Genomic DNA, 9,938 nt, shown 5'->3' with positions numbered 1-9,938 from the left:
ACCATCTGGATGTAAAAAGTATCTCGACCCTAATTGGCTTGACATCATTTTTTCGAGCTTGTCCAAAACATTATTATTTTGTAAAGATAACTAGAGGCACAATTACATTGACTTGATTAAAAAAAAGTATTTTAACTTAACAAATTCATGTTTTTTAATTAAACTGAACATAAAAAATATATATAAAGTCAACAACAACCCGGATTCATTTTTTTGAGTGTACTCAACTCAACTTTATTTATAGAGCATCTTTCATACAAACATGCAGCCCAAAGTGCATCACAGGGCAAGTTTTCAACAGATTACAACAATAAAACAACAAACATGTGAAAAAAGAAATGAAAAGAAGTCAAACGAATAAACAAATAGATTAAAAAGTATGAAAAACAACGATTAAGACTTTTTGTTTAAGGCCAGAGGATCTGAGGGATCTGCTAGATGCACAACTAAAACACTTCTCTGAGAGAGATGCTATAGTGCCAGGTGATTCATTGATTTAAAAACTACTAAGAAAATCTCAAAATCAATTCTTAAACTGATGCAATAACTTTAATATAGGTGTTATACTCCCTAATGGATCTTCATCAGTGCTGTGCGGCGTGATTTTCTAAACAAGTTGTCGGTGGCCGACAGGTTTTAAACTGTAGATAGACCATACAAGAGCATTTCAATAGTCAAGCCTAGAGGTTACAAAAATAATATCTCTTCGATTAAAATCCCATTCTTGCTCCTCTGTATCGGCGTGTTTATGTGAGCTAATTAGTTCTCATGCTCTGAATTTATATCCTCATTTTGAAAAGTGAACATTATGCTGTCTGTTCAAGTTTACACCAGGGAATGCTGCTGACATCCCTTGTGTGTTCAAGCTCTGCACCTCTGGAATGTTCCCTCTCCGATTCCCCAAAAGAGTCCAGTTCAATACTAATTAAGTTGTGTTTTTTTCAAGATGTACTGATGAGAAAAAAGATACGCAGGATGTAGAATTATCTGTCCAAATAATCCAACCCCAAGACACTGGTTACAGCACAAAAGCTTGGAAGTTGTCACTGTTAGGGTACATTCGTTTGCAGAAGATGAAGAATACTCTGAAGATTAACATGTATGGTATTTGTAAGCCAGGCTGAACTCTTCTGGGATAAACATCTGTTGCACTTATCAAACAAAAGTGAATCCTTGTGCGCTCTATTGCACCTGCAAGCACACTTTGCAGTACCAGGTTCAATAACCTTAAAACGTGAATGTTCACCTTTCTCATTCAACATCAACAAAAACTGTATAGCCTTCAAAATAATAAGCTAAATCAAAACCTCTGTAAGATAGCTCAATAAAAAACTGGGCACTATAACCTTTATGACAGCGGGCTTGTGTTTCATCCTTAGAAACAAGGTTGCTCTCTGTTGCCTTTTAATCACCTATATCCATTACAGATTGCTGACTCTGAGGCAAGACTAGTTAAATGGTTGTTACTTCCCTTATTGTTCTCCTTTATAGCTCTGCTGCAGAGAAGAAAAGTCTAACGCCTGCACTGACTTTAGGTTTGGATGTGAGATAAGCTGTAATGAGGTATTAAATTGAAAACTGAAAGGCGTGTTAGCATTGCAGTTACATTATGCAGGGGCCCGATGAGCTCTCTGAACATTACCCATTATAATGTATGTCCTCTCTCATTGTGTATTCTCCAAGATGCTAATCATAATGCCTATCAAGGCCTCAGGGCATTTGTAACGGCACACCGATCAGCAATATTGACTAGATATTGTCTCCTGAGTTCTAGAGGTCAATCTGAATTGCTGAAGTCTGTTTACGTCCATTTGGGTTATTACAGCTTATAACTGAACAGGCCTTAGTTTAAAAAAAAAGGACAGCAGACATAGATGGACAAACTGGGGAATTGTTTCGTCCTCCAAACAATGATTGATCGTTGTCCAAATTAGAGCAACTGGCAAGTGAAATTCAGTCCTTCGTTCCTTCTTCTGGTGAATGGCATTGTCCTGTTTTTGTGCTTTACTGTTGCTCAAGACATTCTGTGTATACCTTGGGGTGTGCTGAATAATTAATGCTGCCCTAATGACAACTGCAGTCCCAGATATACGAATGACCTTAAAAAGATTGATCTTTTTTGATGTTGTGTAGTACTTTGAACTATAAATCTGTTTACCCTATTGACCCTGGCGGACTGATCTAGAGCCAAACCGGTCACACTGTGTATCAGAGTAAAGGTTTTTACTTTATTTACTGATACAGCTCCATTTAACAATATTTTCTGTATAAGATTTCGACATGTAATGTGAAGGGGGCTGCTCGACCATTATTTATTTGGTTATTTTAGTTTTCTGTTTCGTGAGATACTGAGTTTTAAGTGACTCTTCTGTTGTTAGCATTACTAACGATAATTTAATAATGAAAATCACTTATTTTTCATAAACAATAATAGTTGGCACGTGAAAGCTGATTATATTAAAGGTAGTTTAATATGACCTAACATATTATCCATTATTTCATTGAAATTTGGCTAATTCAAAAATGGTGTGATGAAGGGCTTGAGGACTTTGAAACTGTTCAGTTATTTATTTTAAATTTACCCTTTTGCAAAAGAGGGAATGCATGAAACAAACAAATAAATAAATGGATAAATATACAGTGGTATCAGTATTAGTTTGTGGATTTTTAATTTTATTTCTATGTACAGTATTGGTATTATGTAGATAAATTGTAAATATAATGCAGTTCACCATCGTTATATGTTGGCATAATGTACAATATTCATTCAGCATAGCGTCTGTGAAAGATTAGGAGGAAGCTACACTGGCATGTCTGCTGCTTTGCCTGTCTCTAAGTGGAGGTGACAGCATTCAAACACAGTGACCTTGCAAAGGGGGACCGTTGACGGGCTTCCCTGTGACTGAAAGAACATTTCTGGAGGCACCCTGCAAGGCTTTTCGGTTTGCAAGGGCCCATCATCAAGGGAGCCTGCATGGCAGCAGAAATTCTTTTAGTATTTACGTGCTGCTAACGGCACCACATCAACAAACTCACTTCAACTTTACAACCCTACAACTAGCTTTGACTGGCAGGGCTTTGATTGGCATGGGTGAATACCGACTTGTGAAGGAAGTGTATTGATATGATAAAACATATGTAATCTTGAAAGTGCAGAGTGTATTGATTTTGGAAAGTTGTACTACATAAAAGTAACATAAGGTGTTGTTTAAAAAAATATGAAAGCTTGCAGATGAGGTGGTACTCTTAAGTTTGAGTGCTTTTATTTATCCTTGGATCAGTGATTATTCACAAGATTATTCGCAGTCGATACTTCAAAAATGACTTCAAATTCATAAAATGCCAAATTTATACAGGTTGGGAAAAGCATGGAGAGGACTGTCAAGGTTTTTAAAGGTTTACTTAGCAAGAGTAATGGATGAGATATGTCAATTTCACAGTTTATAAGCCCTCTGTGTCCCTGGAGGGCTGCCATAGCCTCTGGCCATTCTCCCCTTACCTTAGGCATCATCTGGAAAAAAAACTGATGCTGCGAGTCATTCTGCATCCCTGCATCTGTCTAAAAATAATTGGTCAGGAACCTTCTCTCCAAAAAAGGGCCATGAAAGAGTAATAGCTTGCAGCAAAAAACAGGTATGTCTGACAGATCACATTTGAAACTAAAAATGTATAGACCTACACTTTGTGCTCTGCAAACCTCAAAGCTAGTTTAAACAAAGTTTATTTTACTTTTTCTTAGGAGAAAACAATAGTGTTAGAATTGGCTTTGGATAATAATAAGCGTTGGATTGTATAGACACTGCCATGCCAACATTTTCTGGTCACTTTAACCCGAATAAGGTCATACTCGGAATAAGCAATTATTGAATTATGACATGTGGAGTATTCCTTGGTCGTAGACATGTATACGTCCTAATCGCATTATCATTATATATATATCATATAATATAATATTGTAGTTGTCCACAGCATTTTTGGGACATTGACAATACGGTGATTCTGCTTGATGACGCACGACTTGGGTTTGAGTGTTAACAAGTAGTTAAACGTAATTTTGACTAAGTCATAATAAGACTGTACTCTGTATCACGTAAAAAGCAAAATTAATGGAATGTTTAATCAGCAACTCATGCAAACTTAATACAATACCCACTTAATTGAAGTTTGAAGAATTTGTCAAATTTTTGAAGTAACAATTGGCTCTAATTTTTTAGGTTACATTTCCTTTGCAGCTCCTGTGAGGCTTTTGCTGGTTGATCAGTTTCTGTGGCGCTCTGACCTTTTTTGCCTCATGAACATTTCGTACATTTGAAGTGCAAAACCTACAAAGAGACAAAGGAGCGAACAAGAGTGAAATATCATTTACTGGAAATCGATGGTCAAAAAAGAGCTTCTCTAATTGGAAGTATTCACAGTAATGATTCTTTAAAACTTCTTGTATTTTAGTATTTGCGCTTTTTATATCTGCAAAGTTATGGAGGACGTCTTGTTAAGGCCATAATCCAAAATAAGGGCTTTTCTCAAATGGATGCATTTCTTTCTTCTTACCACTGTGTTGTCTGTTATTCCTCTGAACAGCAACAATAGATATTTTGACATCCAGCCACATCCTCATATGCATGGGAACGTATGCACAAAAGGAAGCCCTGTTTTCTGTTTTCTTCCACATTTCAAACAAAAATATATGAAAAATACATGTTTATTTACTTGCAAATCCTGGGGTTGGAAGGGACCTGAAACGCGTTCATTGGATTGGGCCTGAATTTTCGCTCTGTAGCCAACCGCTAATAACGTGGCACATCTACATTTGCCATTCTTTTTGGCCATGTCTAATCCGGCAGAAGAAAGGCTCCTGTGCTCAAGTACTGGAGGGAAAACAATACCACTGGGCTTTGCTCTACCTGTAAGCTCAACAGATGAGACAGAAACAGAGAAAATTAAGGGTAAAAAATCATTATTCTCTGAATGAGATGCCTTGGGTTTGATCAGAGTGTGAATCAAAGCTCAACTCTTAGACTACTTAAACATTCACTTTTAAAATTCCAACCTGATTGTACTTTTATGGAAATTTCCTGCCATCAGTGGCTGCATTCTCTCCTATCTCCAGGTCCTCTTGTATCCCAGTAGATATCTGACTCTGCCCTTCATTAGAATTCTCTTGGTAAGAAAGCAGGAGAAATGAGGAGAAGATGTAAATTCAGTAGAAAAGAAAAGGTTTAGATCTTTTCCTTTTTTGTCCAGGGAATAGACAAAAAAGAAGAGAATCATGGATACACCACATCATCGAGTCAAACCTGACACCGGGACAGGAAACTTAAGAATTTCATTAAGAATGTGTTACAATGCATCACAATCACAGAAATTACACTCTGCATCTGTATTTTAGTATGTGATGTGTCTGTTAAACAGAAAAAATATTGAAAATAAAAAATTTAAACATCACAACCTTAAATAGCATACGTTAGATAATTTATCTGTATTTTACGTATGTTTTAATTTAAACTAAAGAACAGCCAAAACTAGTAACCATGTGTCTCAACGCCATCTTGTAATCATCGGGGCGTTGTAACGGATTATTACAATTTAGCTTGCATGAAAAATACAATATGATGTGTCTTTAAATTCATTGATTCAACATTTTTACCACATTTTAAATACATTTTCATGTACATTTTTTTTAATGGGAAGCAGAGAGCCATTCTCTTAATCTACACTTTGGATTGGTTATATCTGAGCTTTATATATGTGGCCACACTGGAGCATCTTGTTATTTTAAGGGAGAAACGGTCACATCTCCGCTCTGGTGACACAATTGTTAGAAATTAACAAAGCTTTCAAGTGGAAAGTTCTTTGAATGGCTGCCTGCCACGATGGACACAGAGAAAATGTAGGCTGTAATAATTCCAGCCCGACCAGGGAAATGGCATCAAGGCCGATGCGAGTCACATGGCAGCCAACCAGCACTTTTTATTACTAAGAAGCCATGCGCCGGCTCCCTGATGCTAATCAGTCTCCCAGAGACCTCAGCGCTGTGTGGTTAGTACAGATTTACAGCTCCTCTCAGCCCTTCACTTTTATTAAAGATGATCTTTCACACAGAAAGAAGAGGATGTTCTCCAGACAAATGTTAAAATGCAATGCAAAGTTTCAGGCATGAAAGGCGAAAACTGTAGGATTATTCCTCGGCTATTCCAGGGAGGATGAAAAAGGAGGAAAGAATGTGGAACAAAAACATCAAAGGGCTAAAAAGGGAGAAAGGCTGTGAAATATTTAGTATGAGGTCCCAACAGGTGGTCAAGAGTGCAATGTAAGGCTATGGTTTCATTACCAATGAATATTGTATGATGCTTGTACTTATGAAATTTTGTCATTTGTTTTCTTCTAATTGAAAAAAGAAACGCTCTTAACATATATAACAAAAATACAATATGATATTAGTGTTTCAGGGTGTAGTTAAATGACAACTAGGCTATAATAATTTAACACATAAAGTATATCATTGCTAGAAAATATTAAAAACTGTTAAATACCACTTGAAGCTAGTTGTTAAAAAATACTTTTAAAAGTGGCTTTAAATTCTGTATTATTGCAAACAACAGAAGATAGTTATGCAAGATCTAGTGGCCAAAGCTTGTTCATTAAATAATTGTCCATTAAGAATTTAAACTTTATGATTGTATTTTTCTTTCCTCGAAGCAAAGAGATCATTTTGTTATTTTTTTTAAAAGCACTGATTTATCTTCAGTGACGTTTATACTGACAGTATCAGAAACCGTTTCCACTCTGACATTACACTCGTACTGCGGCGTACCAGACTATTGGTTTGTACATGATACTTCTACAAAAAATCTGTGGTGCTTCAGAAGCAAACACTGATGGAATACTGTTCCAGAGAGCCACACTTGATTTTTTTAAAAAATGCAATCAATTCAAATAGTGTCTGAACAGTGTTTGAAAAATATTGTCTGTCTGATTTTTTTGGGGGGAACAGAATGGATAAATTATAAACTAATGAACATTTGGGACTAGGATCGCTCGCTGCAAAGGGACTGGAGTGTTTCTGTGAATACACTTGAATATGATTATGCTCCCTGTCATCTGGGTTCATCTTATTAATGATACACACCCATTCTACACGAACCCGTATTCATTTTGTGATGCAACACTGTGGTAAAAGAAAAAAAACATTTCAAAATGACCTGTTAAAATATGTATTTAAAAAAAATTCAAATTAACATTTATCTGCAATTGTAACATTTACTGTCACTGATGAAGAGTTTTAATTAAGTTGTAGAGTGAGGAGTTTTTTTTGTGGTGATTCTCGTATTAGAGAACAAGAAGATTTCTTTATTGCAGTTTGCATGTTCTGAACAGTCCCACCACTCAGTCACATTAAAAGATAATTTTCACTTAATCAAAAAGTAGTTATTGTAGAATCATATTTCTCCTCTTATAAGGACAACAAAGGTATTAATGTTACTTATGTAAAAGGGACAATTCACATTAATTAATATGCATACATAGTCCAACATGTAAATGTGCCAGATTTAGCCTTAGGGGCTAAAATAACCAATAGAAATATGTATAAATACACAGAAGTACATGCACAGACACAAACAAAGGCGCATAAGTAATGGAAAGCACAAACACACAAATGACCAGTAAAAACAATATAAAGACAAATTTTTACAAAAATCATACATGCACACAACAATTAGTGAGATTAGACAAAGAAAAGGGAAAAAAGTAGTAAGAAATAAAATAAAAATCCGTAACAATGACATAGAGCCACAGTTGTAGATGTTCCTGGTTATTTGGGTGTTAAATTTACAGTGATGTTATAGCCATCAAATGTTTCAACCTTTCACACGATAGATGACTTTGGAGTTTATTCTATTATTCAAAATTGTCAGTAGTTCATTTTTCTTTCCAGTTTGTAATCCACTAATCAATTAATCAACAAATGACTTTAGTGCCATTAGTCATTTAGCTGGAAGAATTATTCCTCTGCCTGTGTTTTTGCCAAAGACCAGTTATTATTCAGAAGATGTGTAAAACGTATTTGAGGATTTCGAGCGTGGCTTTGAAACACGTTTCACTTAATGTCAACTCCACTTTATCAGCAGGTCTGTTCAGCTGTAGCTACTGGGACTGCTGTGAAATGCAAAAGGAGGAAAAGCTCAGGTAAGATGAGGGATTTTGAAATAAGCCGTAAACAGTAAACTTACACTAAGTAAAGTCATGACCATCAGTGATTTAATTAGCTATTTTCCAAAAGAGTAGACGATGAACTTTCCCCTTCCAGATTTTCCCTGGATGTAGAAAAACACTGGTCTCCAGCCGGGAAACAAACACTTTTCCACTTTTTGTTGTGCTCCATTCTTAAATTAGCACGGCTCATGGTGAAAGCCACAGGGTGTCTCTGTATTTGAAGCCGTCGTATTTGCTCCTTCTTCTTCTTCTTCTCCTCGCTCTTATCCTTCCTCATCCACCCCTCTCCACTTTGTCTCTTAATATAGAACTAGATTGCCTCAACATCACTTCCTCGCTGGTCTCTCATCTACAGGCCATTTTGTTAGCAGTTTAGTCTACCCGGCCGACAGTACAGTATTTTATACTGTAAAGACAGACTCTCTTTTAACATTTAATCTGCATGAATCTAACAGTAAATTATAGACGACAAGTAACAGCAGCACATCAGTGATCTCTTAAGACAAGCCTTTTAAGTTTTGTCGGTCTTTCACAAGGGCAGATCTCCACAGATGAACCTTGTATCTCCAAGATTATTAATACAACCCTTAGGGAGAACAAACTGCAAGTCTAGCAACTACTTTATTAATCTCTCCTTAAATTAAGGAGCAGTGGTGGGCATCCTTTTCCTGTTGTTTTCCTTCTGCGGGTTTTACACACAGTAGAAGCCTGAATAGGTTCATAAACCCAAATGTCCCGTGGCGATTATTAGACACACTAACGACAGTGCAATTAAGACCCTCGCCTAACTAAAAACAACTGAGTGTGCAAAAAAAGTAAACTGTGCGCGAGTGTTTTTATTTGCCTTAATTCATAGACAGGTCGTTAGTCTGCCTTACAGGTAAGTTTGAATTTCATTTGGCTCTGCTCTCTCTTAACAAACGAGATGAAGAAAAGGGCTTAATTAACATATATTTACAAATTATACTATTCAAACTAATTTAGCTTCTGCAAAATGAATCTAAATTACAAAGGAAATTGAAATGGAGCATTAAAATGGATGAGTATTGTTTTATGAGAGTCTTTTGCATCACAGATCTTTTCTTAAAGTTATTCAGTATTCAGGAGTCCTTTGCAGCACTGCAGTACACGACAGTGTGATCCTCTATAAGTGTTGTACATTTGTTCAAATTATGTGTGGATTCATATTCAGCGTGCAGCTGAAAAAAATTATGTGATACTTATTGACCATTTGCAACTATGATATTACATTGTATTATTGTCCAGAGTTTTCTTTGATTTATTTGTCAACCAGATGAACAGAGCAGAATTCACTATAATTACTACACAACTTGAAATGTTTTAATATTAAAGATGTTTTTGGTCCAAATAAAGAGAGACTATATAATCTGCATTGATAAGTTTTATTAGTTATATATATTTAATAGCATTTGTGTTAAATCAAATTTGATCAAATAAGCTGTTTAACTCATTCTGAAATAAGGGGTCGACATTTTACATTGTAATGTTGCACATGTCATCAATTAACATCAATTAAACAATTCATGTGTGAATTTAATGACAAACCCATCCCACAGCTTTTTGAATGTAATGTTTAAACATATATAAAATAAGCTCCTGAGAGTTTTAGTCACTTTTTATTAAATGGTTCATTCATGAAATACCTCTTGTGCTACATACGTTCTTAATCGTCAATGTTCTTAGTTGCGACTCAAATGAAAAGATGA

This window comes from Hippoglossus hippoglossus, chromosome 1, assembly GCF_009819705.1.
Source record: "Hippoglossus hippoglossus isolate fHipHip1 chromosome 1, fHipHip1.pri, whole genome shotgun sequence".
Taxonomy (NCBI): domain Eukaryota; kingdom Metazoa; phylum Chordata; class Actinopteri; order Pleuronectiformes; family Pleuronectidae; genus Hippoglossus; species Hippoglossus hippoglossus.
Note: the sequence above shows the minus strand (reverse complement) of the source record.